This window comes from Oncorhynchus mykiss, chromosome 17, assembly GCF_013265735.2.
Source record: "Oncorhynchus mykiss isolate Arlee chromosome 17, USDA_OmykA_1.1, whole genome shotgun sequence".
NCBI lineage: Eukaryota > Metazoa > Chordata > Actinopteri > Salmoniformes > Salmonidae > Oncorhynchus > Oncorhynchus mykiss.
The window spans coordinates 13,974,225-13,997,379 of NC_048581.1; the positions used below are offsets into that span (position 1 = coordinate 13,974,225).

The 23,155-nt window shown below is 46.3% G+C and overlaps 2 protein-coding genes across 11 annotated transcripts in view; one reads left to right on the plus strand and one right to left on the minus strand.

Moving 5' to 3' along the window:
• LOC110485459 overlaps positions 1 to 22,854 on the minus strand; it is a 37,286-nt gene extending 14,432 nt beyond the window's left edge. For 6 of the 10 annotated variants that reach the window (XM_036948049.1, XM_036948048.1, XM_036948043.1 and 3 more), the window contains exons 1-2: positions 22,169 to 22,502; positions 21,729 to 21,810 (exon numbers count right to left, since the gene is read on the minus strand). The gene's annotated coding sequence lies outside the window, so the exon portion shown is untranslated. Of the gene's footprint in view, positions 1 to 21,728; positions 21,811 to 22,168 lie in introns of all 10 variants that reach the window. The other 4 variants (XM_036948040.1, XM_036948041.1, XM_036948042.1 and 1 more) reach the window with 4 other exon arrangements.
• The window catches only part of LOC118940024, a 1,007,326-nt gene that overhangs the window by 551,562 nt on the left and 432,609 nt on the right, over positions 1 to 23,155 (plus strand). The window lies entirely within an intron of this gene.

A 23,155-nucleotide genomic window follows, 5' to 3' on the forward strand; every position in this document is an offset into this window, starting at 1 on the left:
AGCTGGCCAATGCTCTGGTTAAACCGGATGTCTGAGGACACTGGGCCCAGAGTTAAGTTTAGAGCCTACATGCAATAACATGATTATCCGAAGGACACATGGCTGCCATCACTCAAATATACTCCCCTGTAAACTACAAAGAACATCCTGCAACACTAACGAGCTTAGAGTGCCAAACTATTTCACTGACACTGATCCTTTCATGCACTCCTGCAAAAACAGGAAACACCTGAGCCTAAAGCAGACACTGCCAGTTCCCCTTATCTCACGCTTCCTTGACACACAGACATTTCATGAGCACGCACACTCACACTCCACCCCCCTCTACTGGTCGGGTGCCAAGAGCAGAGGACTCTGCTGTGCACCAATGGGGCTCCTGCTCTGGCTACCACTGAAGGTAAAAGTTGGAGACTGGGTGAGGGTTAAAGTCCACAAGAGAAAGTGGCTGGAGCCCAGGTTGACTGGACCGTACAAAGTGAAGGAAGTTACTTCACACTCAGTTCAGGTCAAAGGTAAATCAGGCGCACCTTGGCACCACCTCACACATTGCACTCCAGCCCCAATTCCTTCTAGAACACTGACAGAAGTCAGAGCCGATTTGAGCGGGCTAAATTCGATTCCAAATAAAGACACTCCTGACTCAGGTGATGCGGCATCAAACTCCGCCTCCCCTGAAAAAGGAACCTCGCCCAGTTAGAGGGCCCTTTCTCCCTCCCTGGGTAAGGCTAGGGATATCTGGCCCCTTCAGCTGGGGACCCAACTTACATTGATGCTATTGGCGTCCCCAGGGGGGTACCAGATGAGTATAAATTGGTTGACCAAGTAGCCGCGGGTTTTGAATCATCATTTTGCTGGTGGTGTACAGTTAATAAAAATGTGGATAGAATTAATTACATTAATTTCAATGTCCAGAAACTTGGTAATTGGACTCAACAAGGCTTCGAGGCGGTCCATGGGCAATTGGCTGCCACATCCCTAATGGCCTTCCAAAACAGAATCGCAGTCGATATGCTGTTGGCTGAACGTGGTGGTGTATGTGCCATGTTCGGTGAGCAATGTTGTATTTTTATTCCCAATAACACAGCCACGGATGGTAGTCTTACTGTTGCCCTAGAGGGTCTTCGTACACTTAATGGGAAGATGAAGCACCACTCCGGGGTTGACACCTCTATGTGGGACTCCTGGATGGATGCGTTCGGTAAATATAAGACCCTGATCTCCTCTGTCCTAGTGTCCGTAGCTGTTTTTGTTTTTGTTTTTCCTCCTGACTTCTCCTCTTGCCCATTCCATGTGTAGCACTAGTGTTGCCTTTTCTGGTCCTTGTCTTATTGCCTAGTTTCGCTGCATAATAGAGGTTTTTTTTTGTTTTTGTCATCTCCTCCTCCTCGGTTCTATATAGTTTTCACGTCTTAAAAGACGTGAAGAGGGGGACTCAAAAATTTGGTTTCTACCAAATTGTTTGGTTGCTCCATATTCTATTTCTATTGTTCACGTCTAATAGATGTGAAGAGGGGGATTTGTTATATAAATAATCAAATATCAAGCATTACTAGCTGGCCAACCCTCTGGTTAAACCGGATTTCCTCAGATAACTCTGGGCCCAGTGTCCTCAGTCAAGTTTAGAGCCTACGTGCAATAACATGATTATCCAAAGGACACATAGCTGCCATCACTCAAATACACTCCCCTGAAAACTACAAAGAACATCCTGCAACACTAACGAGCTTAGAGTGCCAAACTATCTCACTGACATTGACCCTTGCATGCACTCCTGCAAAGACAGGAAACACCTGAGCCTAAAGCAGACACTGCCAGTCCCCCTATCTCACGCTTCCTTGACACACAAACATTTAATGAGCACGCACACTCCACCCACCTCTACTGGTCGGGTGCCAAGAGCAGAGGACTCTGCTGTGCACCAATGGGGCTCCTGCTCTGGCTAGAGCAGGCCCGCCTCCAACTCTTCAGGACCAGTCAGAAGACCAACACGACGAGACTCCACCTACATTATTCTGTGTATACATTCTGCTGCAAGTTCTGTTTAGGCAGCCTTTTCAGCTAACTCCTTCTGAGCTATATGAATAGGTCCGTGCACGCTTAACTGCAAGGACAAGATATCTTTGACTTTAATAAACTGCCTTTTTGCTATACTTGATTCCACTCTGTCCAGCGTCTTGATTTGGTCTCTCTCTCTCCTAGTTAATCATCAAAACTAGCTAGCTAACCTAGCCAATGAGGTGTGTGTGTGTGTGTGTGAAAGAAATAGTCAAATAAAATAAGCTAGTTACTACCCCTGATAACTTTACCAAATAATCATGTTTGAAAGAGTGAGTGTGTATGCTAGATAAATAGTAATATAAATGGTAGATACTACTGTACCCCTGATAATTTGGTCAGATAACCATGTGTGTCTATGTGCATAGTAGTTGTTTTTTTTGCGAATTGGATTCATCCCCTCTACCACACGGAACCCCACTAATCCTACCGACGGAAACGCACGAGGTGGCTAATAACAGACCTCCATCCTATGCTAGCTTGCTACCGATGGCCCGGCTAGCTGTCTGAATCGCCGTGGCCCCAACCAACCTCACTACTCACTGGACCCTTTTGATCACTCGACTAAGTATGCCTCTCCTTAATGACAATATGCCTTGTCCATTGCTGTTCTGGTTAGTGTTTATTGGCTTATTACACTGTACAGCCTCTAGTCCTGCTCACTATACCTTATCCAACCTATTAGTTCCACCACCCATACATGCGATGACATCTCCTGGTTTCAATTATGTTTCTAGAGACAATATCTCTCTAATCACTCAATACCTAGGTTTACCTCCACTGTATTCACATCCTACCATACCTTTGTCTGTACATTATACCTTGAAGCTATTTTATCACCCCCAGAAACCTCCTTTTACTCTCTGTTCCAGAAGTTCTAGACGACCAATTCTTATTGCTTTTAGCCGTACCCTTTTCCTACTCCTCCTCTGGCGATGTAGAGGTGAATCCAGGCCCTGCAGTGCCTAGCTCCACTCCTATTCCCCATGCGCGCTCTTTTAACCGTAATAGCCTTGGTTTCATGCATGTTAACATTAGAAGCCTCCTCCCTAAGTTTGTTTTATTCACTTCTTTAGCACACTCTGCCGACCCGGATGTTCTAGCTGTGTCTGAATCTTGGCTTAGGAAGACCAAAAATTCTGACATTTTCATTCCAAACTACCAACATTTTCAGACAAGATAGAACTGCCAAAGGGGGCGGTGTTGCAATCTACTGCAAATATAGCCTGCAGAGTTCTGTCCTACTATCCAGGTCTGTACCCAAACAATTTGAACTTCTACTTTTAAAAATCCACCTCTCTAAAAACAAGTCTCTCACCGTTGCCGCCTGCTATAGACCACCCTCTGCCTCCAGCTGTGCTCTGGACACCATATGTGAACTGATTGCACCCCATCTATCTTCAAAGCTCGTGCTGCTAGGCGACCTAAACTGGAACATGCTTAACACCCCAGCCATCCTACAATCTAAACTTGATGCCCTCAATCTCACACAAATTATCAATGAACCTACCAGGTACCTCCCCAAAGCCTTAAACACGGGCACCCTCATAGATATCATCCTAACCAACTTGCCCTCTAAATACACCTCTGCTGTCTTCAACCAAGATCTCAGGAATCACTGCCTCATTGCCTGCATCCGTAATGGGTCAGTGGTCAAACGACCTCCACTCATCACTGTCAAACGCTCCCTGAAACACTTCAGCGAGCAGGCCTTTCTAAATCGACCTGGCCGGGGTATCCTGGAAGGATATTGATCTCATCCCGTCACTAGAGGATGCCCGTTTTTTTTTTTTTAAATGCATTCCTAACCATCTTAAATAAACATGCCCCATTCAAGAAATTTAGAACCAGGAACAGATATAGCCCTTGGTTCTCCCCAGACCTGACTGCCCTTAACCAACACAAAAACATCCTATGGCGTTCTGCATTAGCATCGAACAGCCCCAGTGATATGCAGCTGTTCAGGGAAGCTCGAAACCATTATACACAGGCAGTTAGAAAAGCCAAGGCTAGCTTTTTCAAGCAGAAAATTGCTTCCTGCAACACTAACTCAAAAAAGTTCAGGGACGCTGTAAAGTCCATGGAGAAAAATAACACCTCCCAGCTGCCCACTGCACTGAAGATAGGAAACACTGTCACCACTGATAAATCGACTATAATTGAGAATTTCAATAAGCATTTTTCTACAGCTGGCCATGCTTTCCACCTGGCTACTCCTACCCGGTCAACAGCACTGCACTCCCCACAGCAACTCGACCAAGCCTTCCCCATCCAGTCAGCTGATGTTCTGAAAGAGCTGCAAAATCTGGACCCCTTCAAATCAGCCGGCCTAGACAATCTGGACCCTTTCTTTCTAAAATTATCTGTCGAAATTGTTGCCACCCCTATTACTAGCCTGTTCAACCTCTCTTTCGTGTAGTCTGAGATTCCCAAAGATTGGAAAGCAGCTGCGGTCATCCCCCTCTTCAAAGGGGGGGACACTCTTGACCCAAACTGCTACAGACCTATATCTATCCTACCCTGCCTTTCTAAGGTCTTCGAAAGCCAAGTCAACAAACAGATTACCGACCATTTCGATAAGCAACATTACTGTGCAGCCGTATTCATTGATCTGGCCAAGGCTTTCGACTCTGTCAATCACCATATTCTTATCGGCAGACTCAGTAGCCTCGATTTTTCAGATGACTGCCTCGCCTGGTTCACCAACTACTTTGCAGACAGAGTTCAGTGTGTCAAATCGGAGGGCATGCTGTCCGGTCCTCTGGCAGTCTCTATGGGGGTGCCACAGGGTTCAATTCTCGGGCCGACTCTTTTCTCGGTATATATCAATGATGTTGCTCTTGCTGCGGGCGATTCCCTGATCCACCTCTACGCAGACGACACCATTCTGTATACTTCCGGCCCGTCCTTGTGTGCTATCTAACCTCCAAACGAGCTTCAATGACATACAACACTCCTTCCGTGGCCTCCAACTGCTCTTAAACGCTAGTAAAACCAAATGCATACTTTTCAACCGTTCGCTGCCCGCACCCCCGACTAGCATCACCACCCTGGATGGTTCCGACCTAGAATATGTGGACATCTATAAGTACCTAGGTGTCTGGCTAGACTGTAAACTCTCCTTCCAGACTCATATCAAACATCTCCAATCTAAAATCAAATCTAGAATCGTCTTTCTATTCCGCAACAAAGCCTCCTTCACTCACGCCGCCAAACTTACCCTAGTAAAACTGACTATCCTACCGATCCTCGACTTCGGCGATGTCATCTACAAAATAGCTTCCAATACTCTACTCAGCAAACTGGATGCAGTTTATCACAGTGCCATCCATTTGGTTACTAAAGCACCTTATACCACCCACCACTGTGACCTGTATGCTCTAGTTGGCTGGCCCTCGCTACATATTCGTCGCCAGACCCACTGGCTCCAGGTCATCTACAAGTCCATGCTAGGTAACGCTCCGCCTTATCTCAGTTCACTGGTCACGATGGCAACACCCACCCGTAGCACGCGAGGGCAACACCCACCAGTAGCACGCGCTCCAGCAGGTGTATCTCACTGATCATCCCTAAAGCCAACACCTCATTTGGCCGCCTTTCGTTCCAGTTCTCTGCTGCCTGTGACTGGAACGAATTGCAAAAATCGCTGAAGTTGGAGACTTTTATCTCCCTCACCAACTTCAAACATCTGCTATCTGAGCAGCTAACCGATCGCTGCAGCTGTACATAGTCCATCGGTTAATAGCCCACCCAATTTTACCTACCTCATCCCCATACTGTTTATATTTATTTACTTTTCTGCTCTTTTGCACACCAGTATCTCTACCTGTACATGACCATCTGATCATTTATCACTCCAGTGTTAATTTGCAAAATTGTAATTATTCGCCTACCTCCCCATGCCTTTTGCACACAATGTATATACTCTTTTTTCTACTGTGTTATTGATTAGTTAATTGTTTACTCCATGTGTAACTCTGTGTTGTCTGTTCACACTGCTATGCTTTATCTTGGCCAGGTCGCAGTTGCAAATGAGAACTTGTTCTCAACTAGCCTCCCTGATTAAATAAAGGTGTTCTCAACTAGCCTACCTGGTTAAATAAAGGTAATAAAAAATAAATAAAATATGCTTTATATCTCTCTCCTCTAGGCTGTCCTGTGAACAGTGCGTCACAGACCTACAGCAAGCTGTGTGAAAGTCACAGCGAGTCCTGGAATGTGGAGTTGTATACGGTACCTCGGCGAGTGCGAGCAGTTTCTGGCCTTGGGCGGCAGTTCACTGATCCATCGGAGATGCCCCCAGTGCCCTCGCCCGTCTGGCTGCAAGGTGACTAAAAAGCTTGCGGGTACCGCTGCAGACACGGCCGCCTGGGTTACCGACGTCGGTAACGAGCATGGGCAGGTCCTCGTCAGTGTCCTCACTGCTGGTGAGGGCAAGGGCCTGCTCCCCATAGCGGCTGGTCTCATGGAGCGGTACCGGCTCGCTGGGGGGGGTGGCGCCCATGTACGTGGACCGAGACTGCTGCTCCAGCGGATCAAAGACAGCTGCCATGTACAATGACTGGGACCAGCTGGTGGTTCGGCTGGACATCTGAGCACCTGATGCGGCGGTTCGCGTCAGTTGTCACCACTGAGAGCCACCAGCTCTACGGTCCCTTCATGTGGCAGCTGTCAGCCTGCATCTTTGAGTGGGATGCAGGCGATGTCCGCCGACTGCTGGAGGCCAAGAGGTCTGAGCTGGAGGGGAAGCACGGGATGGTCGGCCGCGCTGGGCTGCGGCGAGCGAAATCCTCATTGACCTTCTCGGGACCTTCAACAGCGAGAAGGGGGTCGACACCCTGGGCATCTCATTGCTGGACTGCATCCGCATCCAGGCAATCTGGAAAGAGCGGATGCGCAACCTCCACTGTATACAGGACCCACCCGGTGTACAGCTGCATAATCACCAAGGGCGGCGTGATGATGCCGGTTTATCACTGAGCACGGGGCTCCACATCCTTGGAGTCATTCCACCTCAACCAGTTCATCCCAGGTAATTGTCAGAGTTTAAGCTTAAAGTAATGCTTAACGTTAACAGCAACTGCTCTCCCACCCTAATCGTGCATTGTTCTCTCAGGTACCAGAGCAAATGCAATGCATTTCCAGGCATTCCTGTTGGATGGACTGATGAGGTGGAACGAGGACCGTGCACAGGCGGCAGTGGAGGGAAAGAACAGGAAGCCCCTGCTCTCCTACAGTGGCCACCTGCAGCACATCCTTAACCTTAGCAGCCAAAGGGTGCTTGGCAAGGAACAGGGTAAGGACTACACCAAGCCTAGCGAGTACAGGGGTAAGTCGAGTAAGATAATGAACATTTACATCAGTTGCATTAATTACATTAACACTTCCCTACAATGCTTTTGCCTGAGTTTTTTGTTGTTGTTGTTTTGTTGCATTAATAGGGGAACTCCTCGGAGTGGAGTACCTGTACTCGCAGACTGGCAGAGTGCCGCAGGATGTCAGCGCGGACCCTGACCTTCCAGAAGAGGCAGGACGAGGTTTTTCAGGAGGAGGATGTGGACCAGACAGTCCACATCCCTCATGTCACTCCTATGAGTGCCCGGTCCTCCAGCTCAGCGGCACCTCTGTCAGGGGAACCTGCTGACGCATCCAGGTCTGGGCCATCCAGTCCCACCGCCCTTGAAGACGGAAGCTCTCCTGAGGCCCCTGGTCGACACAGTTCTCCTCACCCTGACCCACTCCTCTGATTCAGAGGGAATTATAATTGAGCTTTTGTGTTGCTATTGTAACCTCTTGAATAAGGAATTGAGACGAACTCAAGACACAAGTTTTGGGTGTTTAATAACAAAGATGCCATCAGCTGAGTGCAAACATTTTAGAAAGTTCACAACACAAGAGTTTCATTTTAAAAGAATCCATCAGTGTGATTTTCTGTTAGTTACACAATGTAAAATAACATCTATTTCCTTTGTAGAAACATCTTAAGTGTTACCCCTAAATGTGTGACATTGTCTCTTTACCTAAATGTGTGACATTGTCTGCAGGCTTGTCAGGGCCTTGGTGGGGGTGAGAAACCGTCAGGGGCTGTCGGACCGCAGGAAAGACGGTCTGGTGGCGCTGTGGCTGGTGCTGCCAGACTTTGACAAGCAACGCTTGATCTACCCTGCCCGAAACCAGGAGAGGAACGTTCAGGGGCGGTTCAAGGCAACGAAGGAGAAGTTGTCCATTATCGTAGGAAAAGACTCTCCAATGGTATGTTGTTAGTGTTCATGTCCTCCACCTTACTATTTTATTGCCTGCCTCTACATTAAATGCATATGAAGGTCAGGCGATGGCTATCATTATTTTTCAGTGTTCTCTAATTATTTATCTCCTCTGTTTCAGTTGCCTTCTCGGACTCAACTCGGGCCCTGCAAATTGGCCGGGCACCAGCCGTTTGGTGGAGGCCATTTGCAGTCAGCTCTGCCAAATCCATCCCAGCGCCACGCAGTCTGCCGGCGTCAAGAAGAGCAGGTGGGCGCTCATTCTGGCAGACAACGTGGCCATCAGGGAGGCAGTGCTGAACAGCCCAAGGTTGATGGCCCAGACCAACCTTCGGCTCTTTGAGCTGAATCAAAGGACCATCAGTCAGTGGTAAGACATTAACTTATCGAAGACTTGTTATATAAAGCCTTGTGACTAATGACAATCTGAGTGTCAGCTTGTGTTTGTTTTCTCTCCCTGTTTCAGGTACTCCCGCCGTCAGAAGGAGAGGATGGTGCTGCAGCAGGGAATAGGGCTCGCTGCTGCTGAGCCAAACCCCTCAACTTCAAGCAGGAGGCACCCTTCCCTTTCTCTACGCCGCCCCCCCCCCAGTCCCACGCCAGACCACCCAGCAAAGAGAGCCCGCTCACGTGCCCATTCTGCCAGCCCACCTGGAGCAACAACAGCACTTCCCGGCCCCTCCCAAGCCCAAGGACCACAGACGGGCTTGCTCTTCACCTCCTCCAGTGCCAAGGACAACGGCTTGGAGGAGGAAGAGGATGGCGGCAAGAGGAGGTGACACCCGGGAAGGGAAGGCAACGTGAGCATCACGTCTGTGCCAAATGCGGGTTGCCGAAGCGGCGGGAGACGGGGAACAGTCGCTTCGGCCGCGTGGCGTTCTGCTCTGTTGCTGCGGGGGGGGGTAAGAACGTGGCCCAGTGGCTGGTGGAAATGAAGGACACTAAGGGGCGAGGTGAAGAACACTGAGCCACTGCCTGGGTGGTCGGATGTTGTTTGTTGTTGTAAATAGTTCACTGTTCCCCTCTACCTGGACCGAGACCTTGAGCGCGGTGTAGAGGCTTGTGTGTGTTGAGGACCCTCAGAGTTATATTGTCTGTAGTCTATAAGACTACTGGTAGGGTAACCCATGGTAGGCAGTTCTGAGGCGAGACACCAGACGAACATCGGTCCGTTCCCAAACAAAATACTGTAAAAATTTTAAAAAATAGGATAGACATTAAAATATACAAATATAAATCAAACATGATTTATCAACACATCTTCAGGTGAAAACTCAACTTCCTGGCAGAGCTGATGTTTTTTTCTACAGCAGTAGCTAGAACACAAAGGTAAAACAATATAAGGCATGTCTAGCTTAACTTTCGCAAACATTTCTGTCCACATTTCGGTCAGTGGCCCAGATGCACTGTGCTACACACACACACACACACACACACACACACACACACACACACACACACACACACACACACACACAGTACATTAGAGGAATTGTGGTGTGTTATTTTGTGTGTAGTGATTGCTGACATTTATTTAATGTTTACTGGATTTACATTGCAATAATTATCTTCCGTTCCATCCTGTTTCCCTATGTATACTCTGGTTCATCATTAACTCCTAGACTGGGCTTCTGTTGTTGTCATCACTGTTTAGACCTGGGGCCTGTTGCACAAAAGTAGAATTAAGACATCCGGGATAAATGACTCAGCTGAGCTCAATGAAGCCAAAACATGTGTGTCCAGGCTTAATTGGTTGCACAAAGACCAAGCCAGGATGAGCAGACACGGATTCATTAAGCCAGGTGAAACCAATCCTGGATAGGTGCGCGCTCACGGCTCACTCAAATAGACCCCGCCACAGATCACAGATTAACTGATTTACCATGGCAACTAGAGCCGCGTACTTTTCCCCGTCGGAAGCACAAATCCTCATGGAGGCATACGAGGAGGTAAAAGATATAATTAAGAAGAAAGGCAACACCGCCACAGTGATAAAGCAAAGAGAAAAAGCGTGGCAAAGTATTGCAGACCGCCTGAATGCGTAAGTAGTGCACAATTACACACTCACCGCTCCGCTGAAACATCACAATTACAATTCAAATATTTAATTCACATCTCCAAAAATGCAGTTGTACTGTAATTATGAAACGGTTAATTTTTTTTATTGAAATGCACTGCAGATATGAGTGAAATTGTGTAAAGTAACTCCATCACACTGTATAAAGCTATGATAAAATTTTTGATATTTTTACTGAAAACAAGACAAAAATACCAAGTAATTTTTTGCAGTGTGACTCCATTAAGTGTGTGTGTGTGTGTGTGTGTGTGTGTGTAGATTAAACATGAACGGGCCAAAACGGACATGGCAGCAGGTCAAAATCAAATACAAGAACATTCTGCAGAATGGTATGGTCCCTGACTAATATTTAACAAAGCACAAGCATATATTGTACCCAGAAGGTGCCTGCTCACACATTGTCTGTACTGTTTTAGCAGTGAAAAAGAATACCCACAGACAAGGCACGGGTGGTGGGTCACCAAAGGCTGACCTTACCCCAGCAGAGGACATGGCCTTGGAGCTAAATAAAGGCAGGCCCGTCTTAGAGGGGATCCCTGGGGGGAAAGAGACGAGCATAGGTTCCTCCCAAGATGCCACCCGCTTCATTCAAGGTATGTCCTTCCATCTCTACATGGGATACAACCACATTCATATTGAATCAATTTGGACTGTCTGACTTTGGTTTACCTATTGCCTTGCAGTGTCTGGCAGCACTGTGTTCCTGTTAGAGCCACCAGCACAAGCACCAGACGATGCTGATCCAGTGAGTACTCCATCAAAGGCATACTGTAGGCCTGGCATGTCTTGTCTACTAGCTTCAATATGAATCCGATTAAATGTGATAGGGTGAAGGCCCCAGTGCAGCAGCAACAGCACATGATGGAGACGATGATGAGGAGACCATCTCTCTGGATTCCAGAAGGCATGAGGTATCATGTTAAGACTGTGAAAGTACTATTTACTCTACAATGGTGAGGAGTCCTCATCAAAATCAAAAAATCTAATTTCTTTTACAGGACCCAGATGCTATACAGTGGGAAAACCAGCCTGGCAACATAGTGCGTATTAATAAAAGGACACCACATCCTGCCAAATTCCAGCTGCGCTAATTGTATTGTGTTCACAGAGCTCACAAGCTATCAGAAAGTTGTATGGCAACCACCTCCGGTGCCAAATAGAACTGGCAGACATAGACATTCAGTACAAGAAGAAAAAGATGGAAAATCTTGCACTGGAGTTCGAAATAAAAAAGAGGACAATTAGGAAACTGGACCTTGAAATAAAAAAACTTGAGAGGGAGGTGAGATATGCCTTCAATGTACACTGTATGCTAACTGTAACACAAATGTATTAATCATTATTTTTCTTTCCTCCCCCAGCTCCAAGAAGATGACACAGCTCAAAATAAAAATTAGGTATATTCTCGTAAAGTCAAGTGAGCCATGACATATGAGCTCTTATTGTGAGCACACAGGACGGTGGCATCTTTCTAAGGTTTTTTTTATTTTCCCAGCAATCAGTACAACCAAGTCATCGTTATAAGGCATCGCCCTCTTTTGCCCACCCCCCCCAGCACCAGGTGTGGCCACTAGCCTATATGAAGGCCCAAAATTGTGTGTTCCTTTCTGCTCTGACAATCAATCAATCAATCAAATTTATTTTATATAGCCCTTCGTACATCAGCTGATATCTCAAAGTGCTGTACAGAAACCCAGCCTAAAACCCCAAACAGCAAGCAATGTAGGTTAAGAAGCACGGTGGCTAGGAAAAACTCCCTAGAAAGGCCAAAACCTAGGAAGAAACCTAGAGAGGAACCAGGCTATGTGGGGTGGCCAGTCCTCTTCTGGCTGTGCCGGGTGGAGATTATAACAAAACATGGTCAAGATGTTCAAATGTTCATAAATGACCAGCATGGTCGAATAATAATAAGGCAGAATAGTTGAAACTGGAGCAGCAGCACAGTCAGGTGGACTGGGGACAGCAAGGAGTCATCATGTCAGGTATTCCTGGGGCATGGTCCTAGGGCTCAGGTCCTCCGAGAGAGAGAAAGAAAGAGAGAATTAGAGAGAGCATATGTGGGATGGCCAGTCCTCTTCTGGCTGTGCCGGGAAGACAATGGCATGCCCATTCGTGCGAGATGTGGTGGATGAAGAAGCACTTGTGCTGAGGAGAGCCTTCAGGTGAGAAAGGGTCTTCAGGGACCGGTTGGACCCACTGGCCTTCCCTGATGACCATCTATATGAAAGATACAGGTTTTCTGCAGATGGCATCAGGTATCTATGCAGACTACTGGGTCCCGGATTAAGCACCGCACTGCACGGAGCCATGCACTGAGTGTGGAGCAAATGGTTTGTGTGGCCTTGCGCTTTTTTGCTAGTGGAGCCTTCCTGTACTCAGTGGGGGATGCAGAACAGCTGAACAAGGCCACAATTTGCCGCACAATAAGGAGTGTGTGTCTGGCTATCAAAGCATTAGCAGATGTCTTCATCTCCTTCCCTGGCCACAGAAGACTCTGTGACATCAAAGAGGAGTTCTATAGGATTGCAGGTAAGAGGATCTACAAATTACAGGACAACTGTTAACACATAGTAGGATACTCATTACTTTGTGTGACAGGTTTCCCCAATGTCATTGGTGCAGTGGACTGCACACACATAAGGATAAAAGCCCCCTCAGGTGCCCATGAGGCCGATTTTGTGAATAGGAAATCCTTTCACAGCATTAATGTTCAGGTGAACATAACTTTTTGATATTGTCCATTGACGAACACTCTGCATTGCCAGTGATGTGCATTGATTGGTGTAATATTCCTCATCTTATGATTTCAGATGGTCTGCAATGCTGACTGTGTGATCAGCAATGTTGTGGCAAAATGGCCTGGCTCAGTCCATGACTCCAGAATCTTTCGGGCCTCTGAAATCTATCAGTGCCTATCACAAGGTAAGCCACACAACCCCTATTTATAACCATCATGGCTGTGTCAAGAATATCACTGTGTTTATGAGGTAGTAATGATGAGATTTTGTGTTGACAGGTGAATTCTCTGGTGTGTTGCTGGGAGACAGGGGGTATGGCTGCCAGCCTTTTCTCCTGACACCTTTCACAGACCCCCAGGAAGCACAGCAGGCCTACAACCATGCCCATGCCAGGACCAGGGCCAGAGTTGAAATGACCTTTGGCCTCCTGAAGGCACGCTTTCACTGCCTTCACAAATTAAGGGTCAGCCCTGTTAGGGCATGTGATATTACTGTGGCTTGTGCTGTCCTCCACAATGTGGCCTGCCTGAGGAAGGAGAGGGCCCCCAGAGTGCCACCAGCCATGGACTGGGACAATCCGGCAATCTTCCCTGATGACGACAGTGGTCGGCTGCTGAGGGACCAATATGTGTTGAATTATTTTAGTTAGTATGTGTGCTTTCAATTTTGGTTAAATATGTCCTGCGGTGGCAGAGGAATTTGGGTTTTTTTGGGTTCGTTTTTTGACGAATTTGGCCTCTTATGATGTTTGTGCGGTATACTGTGTGTAATACAAGGCTGCAGGGAGGCTACTGCATCCATTCATTTGTCTGTTCAGTTGATGTGTATGGATTTGTCCTGCATTTATTTTAGTGTGCAGACATGCAGGGTGTGTTATACACATTCAAAGGTCTGTATATGTATCATTTTGTATAATATGCTTAGATTCTGTGCTTTCCATCTTGTAGAGTCACTGTGACTTCAGTTTTGAAAGGAGCTGATGGTTTACCTGCTTTGTTTTGTCCTTATTCAATAAAGGAACATAATGTTACACATTGTGTTTTTATATTCATATGGAATGTGTATTTGTTTATATGACAGAGTACTAGGGCCACACTGAAGAAAAAGGATAAAGTCATAAATTTATGAGGCTGGTTCTTTCTGCAGAAAAGCTACATATTGTTTTTACAGTTTTGATACTTATGACAATGTGATACTTAATATTCTGGCACATCAGCATGTCTTTGTTTATGAAACCATACTGAAGTACAATTTCACGAAATGCCCCACATCTGTCATTTTAACAACTGTCCTCCTTTAAAACAACTGGTTACAATATTATGACTTGTGTTTTTTTCCCCTCTGTGGCCCTAATATTCTAGCATTTTATATATAGCCTTATAGTCTATGGGAAACTGTAAATTATCTAATGATAGCAACATCATCTAAAAATCATTTTTTATCCAAAATCATTGAAATTAATGATCACAAACGTTTAAATAACAGTGGGTCTAGTTATATGTGATAACAATGTATAGTGAGCAGTGAAATAACTATTGGTTTCCATTTGTGGTGACTGCTGACTGACATTAGGGATGAGATTAAATAGATCCTGGAATTTAGCCTGGTCTGGAGCAGGCTAGCTCCACAGAATAAATCTCCATGGTAATTTATACCATAACATATCCTCCTGCCCCCTATCCATCTTTAGTGCAACCGGATTACGGATCAATTGAGCCAGGATCACCAAGATATCCTGGCTTAATCCCTTATCCTAGTTTTGTGCAACAGGCCCCTGGTGCTCAAAGCACATGTCTACTTAATATGCATTGTTGACACATGCCTGCCAACTCCTCCTCTCACCCAGCAAAACCCCCCATTTCCCCTCCTCCTTCCACAGAGAAGAATGGGCAATATCCTTGGGCAGGGGGCAAACGTGTCTTTCTATGTAAACTGAATTTAACTACAAATAAAATAATAATCACCCAAACCCCCCACTGCTGTCCTCCTCCTAGCAGACCTATCAAGCAAACGTAAGTTCCTTTATATGAATCTAATACATACGGTTATGCTGTTCCTTGTCACTGCACTCATCAGTCATGATAATAGTATTTTTCTTGCCTCCTAAAATGGAAATGACTGGGTTCCGTTTCACACCCTCACAGGAGTTGGTCCTCAAGGCCACACACCCCAGGCAGTAAAAGTGGCCGCTGACGGCCCCCCTGCTTCTGGTGCTCAGGGCCCTCCTGCTTCTGGTACCCAGGGCCCTCCTGTGAGGGCTAAGAAGTGGGAGGAAGTGGAGGCAGAGGCTCGAGCCCGCGTCGTCTCCGAGGGAGGTGACCCCGGTGCAGAGATGGTCATCCTGAGCCGGTGCACGGTTCGACAAGTACCGGGGTCAGACCTTCAAGTGGCTGATGGAGAACGACGTGGGCTACATGGTGCACGTGGTAACAGTGCATCAGAAGGAGAGGGAGCGAGAGGGCAGCGTTTCCCAGCATCCCCTGATGGGCCAACAAGGACGCCTTGACTCGCTATTCGTGCGCCTATCCGGCCTTCGCTGAGATGGTCAGGTTCAACCGGGTGTACGAGGAAGCTAAAGTCCTCCTAGCCAGGTGAGATTAATTCTCCTCATTGTATGTAAGATGTAACTATTTTGCTCTTACAGTTAATTGGTTCACGTGCTGATTTCAGGCCAAGAGGGCAAGACCCTTGTTGGCATCGGGAAGTACAAGTGGGACTCACTACAGGACCTGTATGAGGCTACGGGTGCAGACAGGATAAAGTAAGGGGCACGCATCTTTTGTGTTTTCTATGTTAATCTCAGTGTGTTCTATGCAACATTTTACATCTGAAACGTTCCCTCTGCTGTGTCTCACACAGATATATGTCAGGAGCTTGAGGGCGCAGACACCCCGTTATCCTGGGAGTGCAATGGCCGCCTTGATTGACTACATTCAGCGCATAGACCAGGAGGGGGTAGCTGCTGTGGCCTGGCCCACCCCCGTCAGTAACACCCGGCCCAAGAGTGCGGCTACGTAAGTGTTACATATCTTAAAGGAAAATATAATTCCACTTGTTCTACACAGTTGGAAATGATGACATATAGTGGGGAGAACAAGTATTTGATAACCTGCATAATCGTCAGTGTTTCCTACTCATAAAGCATGTAGATGTCTGTAATTTTTTATCAAAGGTACACTTCAACCGTGAGAGACGGAATCTAAAACAAAAATCCATATTTTTAAGTAATTAATTTGCATTTTATTGCATGACATAAGTATTTGAACATCTACCAACCAGTAAGAATTCTGGCTCTCACAGACCTGTTAGTTTTTCTTTAAGAAGCCCCCTGTTCTCCACTCATTACCTGTATTAACTGCACCTGTTTGAACTCGTTACCCGTATAAAAGACACCTGTCCACACACTCAAACCTCTCCATAATGGCCAAGACCAGAGAGCTGTGTAAGGACATCAGGGATGAAATTATAGACCTGCACAATGCTGGGATGGGCTACAGGACAAGAGGCAAGCAGCTTGGTGAGAAGGCAACAACTGTTGGCGCAATTATTAGAAAATGGAAGAAGTTCAAGATGACGGTCAATCACCCTCGGTCTGGGGCTCCATGCAAGATCTGAAGTTTGCCAATGACCATCTGGATGATCCAGAGGAGGAATGGGAGAAGGTCATGTAGTCTGATGAGACAAAAATAGAGCTTTTTGGTCTAAACTCCACTCGCCATGTTTGGAGGAAGAAGAAGGATGAGTACAACCCCAAGAACACCATCCCAACTGTGAAGCATGGAGGTGGAAACATAATTCTTTGGGGATGCTTTTCTGCAAAGGGGACAGGACGACTGCACCGTATTGAGGGGAGGATGGATGGGGCCATGTATCGCGAGATCTTGACCACCTCCTTCCCTCAGTAAGATCCCTACAGGTCCCCCCATCGCTCCCTCGGCGTTCCTGCCCCGGCCTCTGCTCTGCTGGGGCAGAGAGAAGAGGAGGATTTGCCCCGGCAGTCCTTCCTGCCTCCAAGGCCGCCCTCCGTTTCTCTGAAACATTACCATCCCTTCTCCCCCGCCCCCATCACTCTCTCCTCTCACTCAGCTGCTGCTTCCAGAGAGTTGGCGTTCATCTCTCACCAAGGAGCAGCAGCGGTGGATCGGCCGCACGCTGTTCACCAGGAACAACTTTGAGAGGTTGACACCACTGACCTAGTCACGTGGTGGACGCCTCCCCGACCGATCTACAATCAGCCACCTGCATCCCACAACCCCTTCTTCGCATGTCAACTGTTCCTTTGGATGCCCGTATGCATATGGACATACAAGCTGGCACGTCCCCAGTCTGGGTGCAGAGGCACACTCTGCAAGGCTGGGCTCTACAAGACTATCCGGGGGGTCTTGGACTTCGACCGCTGGTATCACATGGCCACTGAGTACCTGGAATGCGGTCGGTGTAAGAAGCTTGCTGGGTGGTCACGGGACCTTGTCAGTCAGCTGGATGCATCGCTGCCAGTTTTCAGCAATATTGACATACAAGTAAGTTCACAAGGTTTTGTTAGTTTATTAGTTGAATTGTTAGTAATTTATTCAAATGAATGCATGTCATTCATATGCTTTATATCTCACTCCTCTAGGCTGTCCTGTGAACAGTGCGTCACAGACCTACAGCAAGCTGTGTGAAAGTCACAGCCAGTCCTGGAATGTGGAGTTGTATACGGTACCTCGGGGAGTGCGAGCAGTTTCTGGCCTTGGCACTGGGCGGCAGCTCACTGATCCATCGGAGATGCCCCCAGTGCCCTCACCCGTCTGGCTGCAAGGTGACTAAAAAGCTTGCGGGTACCGCTGCAGACACGGCCGCCTGGGTTACCGACGTCGGTAATGAGCATGGGCAGGTCCTCGTCAGTGTCCTCACTACTGGTGAGGGCAAGGGCCTGCTCCCCATGGCGGCTGGTCTCATGGAGCGGTACCGGCTCGCTGGGGGGGGGTGGCGCCCATGTACGTGGACCGAGACTGCTGCTCCAGCGGATCAAAGACAGCTACCATGTACAATGACTGGGACCAGCTGGTGGTTCGCGTCAGGTGTCACCACAGAGCCACCAGCTCTACGGTCCCTTCATGTGGCAGCTGTCAGCCTGCATCTTTGAGTGGGATGCAGGCGATGTCCGCCGACTGCTGGAGGCCAAGAGGTCTGAGCTGGAGGGGAAGCACGGGATGGTCGTCCTCACCGAGGCAGAGGTTTCGAGGAAGATCGTCAGGAAGGAGATTGCGATTCACTGTCGGAGTCGTACGCGCTGGGCTGCGACGAGCAAAATCCTCATTGACCTTCTCGGGACCTTCAACAGCGAGAAGGGGGTCAACACCCTGGGCATCTCCTTGCTGGACTACATCCGCATCCAGGTAATCTGGAAAGAGCGGAGGCGCCACCTCCACTGTATACAGGACTCACGAGATCAGCAAATGCCGGTTTATCGCTGAGCACGGGGCTCCACATCCTTGGGAGTCATTCCAACTCCACCTCAACCGGTAATTGTCATTGTGTAGTGTCATGACGTTGGCCTGGGGGTAGGTTTATGACAGTCATAAATACCTCTTCCCCCCTTTTTCCTCTCTCTACCCTACTGATGTTATATTTTCAAAACCCTTAGTTAACATAAGAGATTCTGGGAACATCAGAAGGTGGAGGGAAATTAACTGTATTCTGGTAATCCGACCAATTGAACAAATGCGGTGGTACTTAATGAATATGATATCAGTTCGGTTGTCATCTGAGACATTCTCATCAATGATAAGATAAACTCTACAGTGAAAAGTCTACACACAGAGTTATCGGATTCACATGGAATTGTTGTTCAATTTAAATGTTTGAATATGAAATTATTCGTGACGGGATGAAATGTGATTTTAGCTTCTAAAATGTGAGATCTTGGTTTTCATAAGGTAGGGAGGGCTCTGCTCAATCAGTGGCCCGCCCCTGTGAAGGGACATGGGCTATAAAACTTTTCAAACACGCCCTCCTCTCCTTTCCTATATAAAGCCTTGACGACAATATAACCTCCTGTTCCGAGGACGACGATCCGATGTCAGAATGGTTCAGATAATAACTACAGAACGAAGCCAACATCAGCGTGAGCTTTGGTTGCGAATGGTATGAACTTTGAACTCTTATTCACTACAGAAGTGATACCTCCTAGCTGTTGAGTTAGCAACAACCGCTGCAAATGAGGGTTAGGAAGAAACAGGCAGAGTATCCCGTCTACCACCCAACGACGTTACTACAACGTATTCAATTTACCAGCAGAGACATTCTTCAAAGGACTCAGTTGGGCAACATGGCCTTCCATCTACCACCAACCTACAGAAGCGCAGTTCAGAGTAAATATTTCTTGCATTTTCCTTTTCCAAATGGGCAGTAATTTAGAATGCATAAGATACTGTATTTACGATAGCACAGCTTCGCCCTTTGTTCCTCAGTCTTCCCGCTCTTTCAATCAAACCCAGCCCCTTCTCTTTTGTGTAACCAGCTCTCATATCTGTTACGCCCGTTAGGGACGTTTTCCATTAATGGCGTAATTTGTAATCAAGTTATGATTTAATTATGTGTATGTGTAATTCTGTGTGATTAGTTAGGTATTTAGTAAATAAAGAATTAAACCCAATTTTGTATTGCTGATTCAACTTGTGAGCCAGGGTTCGTGCAGATAACCAAGAATTTACAACTTTCAGATGAGACTGAATTAAGATGACGATTAATATCGACTGCTATTGGTGTAAAATATTACTAGGTCTTTTAAGAGTTTATTCGGAAGAAAACAGCTCTATAAATATTATTTTGTGGTGCCCGACTTTCTAGTTAATCAAATTTACATGATTAGCTCAATCAGGAAATATTAATTCCAGAGAAATTATGTTAACAGCAACAGCTCTCCCACCCTAATCATGCATTGTTCTCTCAGGTACCAGGGCAATTGCAATGCATTTCCAGACAGACCCGACAGTCCACATCCCTCATGTCACTCCTATGATATGAGCCCCCCGTCCTCCAGCTCAGTGGCACTTCTGTCAGGGGAACCTGCTGACGCTCCCAGGTCTGGGCCATCCAGTCCCACCGCCGCTGAAGACGGAAGCTCTCCTGAGGCCCCTGAGTTTACTCTGGGCACCTTACTCATCCAAGCTACTCAACTGCCCCCAGCCATAAGAAGTTAGCGACTTTTCGGACAGCCTATAGCTACTTTCCTTACTGAGGAGTTGGCAACACTGCTGGGCCGCCTGTGAATGCATTGGGCCGATGGCAGCACCCACTGCTCGTTGAGAAGAGTAAGAACGATACGTGCTTTCATGTCAGAGTCTCCATTAACACCAGAAAAAGTAGTTAGATTTGTCGCTAGTCACTTTTTTGAAAATGTGTCGCTAGAGGGATCTGAACACTCACTAAATATAGTGACAAGGTCGCTAAATTGGAAACACTGCGGCCCAGTCCTTGCACAGCAGTCCCTCCCAGCTGCAGTCAGAGCAGGAGATGTTCACCCCTCCGCGTCCAGACTGCAAATTAATTGAGCATGCGGGAATCCGCCGCTGGCTTATCCCGCCCTGGCTTACATTCAGGGCAGGATGTAAATGTAAAATGTTCTTTGTCTAAAATAAATTCACTGCACAAAAATAAAACACTGCTTGCTTTTGACTCATACAGCCTCAGTCACTTCCTCACCTTGTCCACTGTGTGTGTGCACATACATAAGCTAAACATCTAGCTGCCTAGCTCATATCTCAGTCTAAACTGTACACAAAAATACAGAAAGGAGTGGGAATCGAACCCTGAATTCAAAAGCTGGTCGAAGCCGTTAATTGGAGATGGTACACGGGCATACTGCCTGTATTGTAAGGCTGATTTCTACGCCAAACTTAGCGATGTAAAAAAAACACAACTCAAAAACATACTCAAAAGACAAGGCCTTATAACAGTTCCACCCAAAACAAGCTGCCATTTATGGTTAAAAAAAAAAACTCTGCAAAAAAGGCTGAGGCCACCATCAGCTATCGCTGAACACTGTTCCATGCCGGCATGTGATCACATTGGAGAAGCATGTAGAGCTGCTTTCTCAGACTCCACTGCTGCTACCCACTTCAAAGTGCACAGAAATTATCAATGGCGTTCTAGCACCATACTTTCTGAAAAAGTTGGTCGCAGATGTGGGTGACCAGCGTTTCAGCCTCCTATACACTGTGTAGTGATCCTCAAAGAGAAAGAATGGAGGGATGAAGAGAATGGAGGGATGAAGAGAAAAGAGGAAAGAGAAGAGTGAGAAATTAGAGAAACCAGGGGAGAAAAGAGAAAATAAAGGAGGGAGAGAAAGGATAGAAGTGAGTAAAGAGTAAAAGAGAGAAAAGAGGAGAAATGAGAGAAAAGAGATGGATGAAGAGAGAAAAGGAGAGAAATAAGAGGAAATAATAAAGAAAGAAAAAGGAGGAAAATGAGGGAGGGAAATTGAGAGAGAAAAGAGGGGAGAGAGAAGTTGGAAGAATGCATTGTAAAATGTGTTTACAATTCACTTTTGCAACCTCTGGCCTCATCTCCCTATCATGCACGTGTTAAAGGCACTGTACAGTACCGTACCTTTCTGCGTTGTGTTCTGGTGAGGTGTAGGTGGAAGACAAGTCTCTGGACACAAGCCTGCCGGTTGTCTCTCTTTTGGTGACTGCATGGAATGGATACAAATACAAGACTAAGGTTGGTGCTGCTGTCTGGACTCCCAAACACAACTATATTAGCCTCGCTTCATCACGCTCTAAGCGAACTCACGTCAACAACTAAAAATGCATTGTACAAAATGTACATGTTCATATTTTCAAAAGACTCATTTAATTTGATAAATGTTGTACAGAAATAATTAGCTAATAAATTCTAAATATTTCTTAGTGTACTATTGTACCTGAGGTATACTAATGAGGCAACATCGCCATTTTGACATGTCCAGACAAGTAACAAAATGAACAACAGCTAACTAATTAGCACATTAAACATTACATATCAAATCGTCACATTTCACAACATACCTGGATACAAATACAAAGCCAAGCTTGATGCTGCCGTCTGGACTGCCATACACAACTATATTAGCCTGATAAAAGACAAAAGAGTGCAGAATTCCTGTCAGAAAACTCACGCTGTCTGCACCTGAGAGACCCGCAAAGGTAACGCTGGGCAAGCCTTGCAAAGTTGCAATTAAACATTATCCCCATTCACACTAATATATATTCCTAAAAACAGTAGCGCAACACTAAATCAATGACGATATAATTTTCGGTTGTCTTTTTTGGGACATTTGCTTACATGTGCATTGAAAAGAGCGGAGCGTGCATAACACATACCTCTCCTCATCAGGCTCTGAGCAAACCGAGGAGTAAAAGCATGGCTCCCGTTGATGACCTCACAGCATTAACACCATGTAGAAAATAAATACAATACAATAGTTCACTCTTGAAAGTAGTGTAACACATCTCAAAATAACCTTAAAACAATAAATTAGAATAAATATCAGGGACTTTCGGTGAAATACATCAAGTAAATGTTTATTTATTTATTTTAATTGCACCTTTATTTAACCAGGTAGTAGGCAAGTTGAGAACAAGTTCTCATTTACAATTGCGACCTGGCCAAGATAAACGCATGTTATACCTGTAATGCATACATAGCATTTGCTTCGACACAGGTGTTGTTTATTCTGGAGTTAAAATTATTTTTCTCTCAAGTAGTTAAATTAAATCATTTTAGAGTGTAATTATTACCAGTGGCCGCTAGAGTGGGAGCAAAAATACTGACTGATTGGAGTAAAACAGCATGACCACGCCCACTAATGTTGGTTAAATTAAGATTTTGCCGCCATTGTCCATTTGCAAGTGTCTGGTGAATGTAAAGAGTGGACAGATCGAGAGCGTGGATCTGCCGAACATCGGAAGTCATTCACTGAACCACAGAATTTCTTCATTTCTAAACTTAATTAGAATTCCAGGTAAATTCACTGTTATTGGTTCACTTTGTGT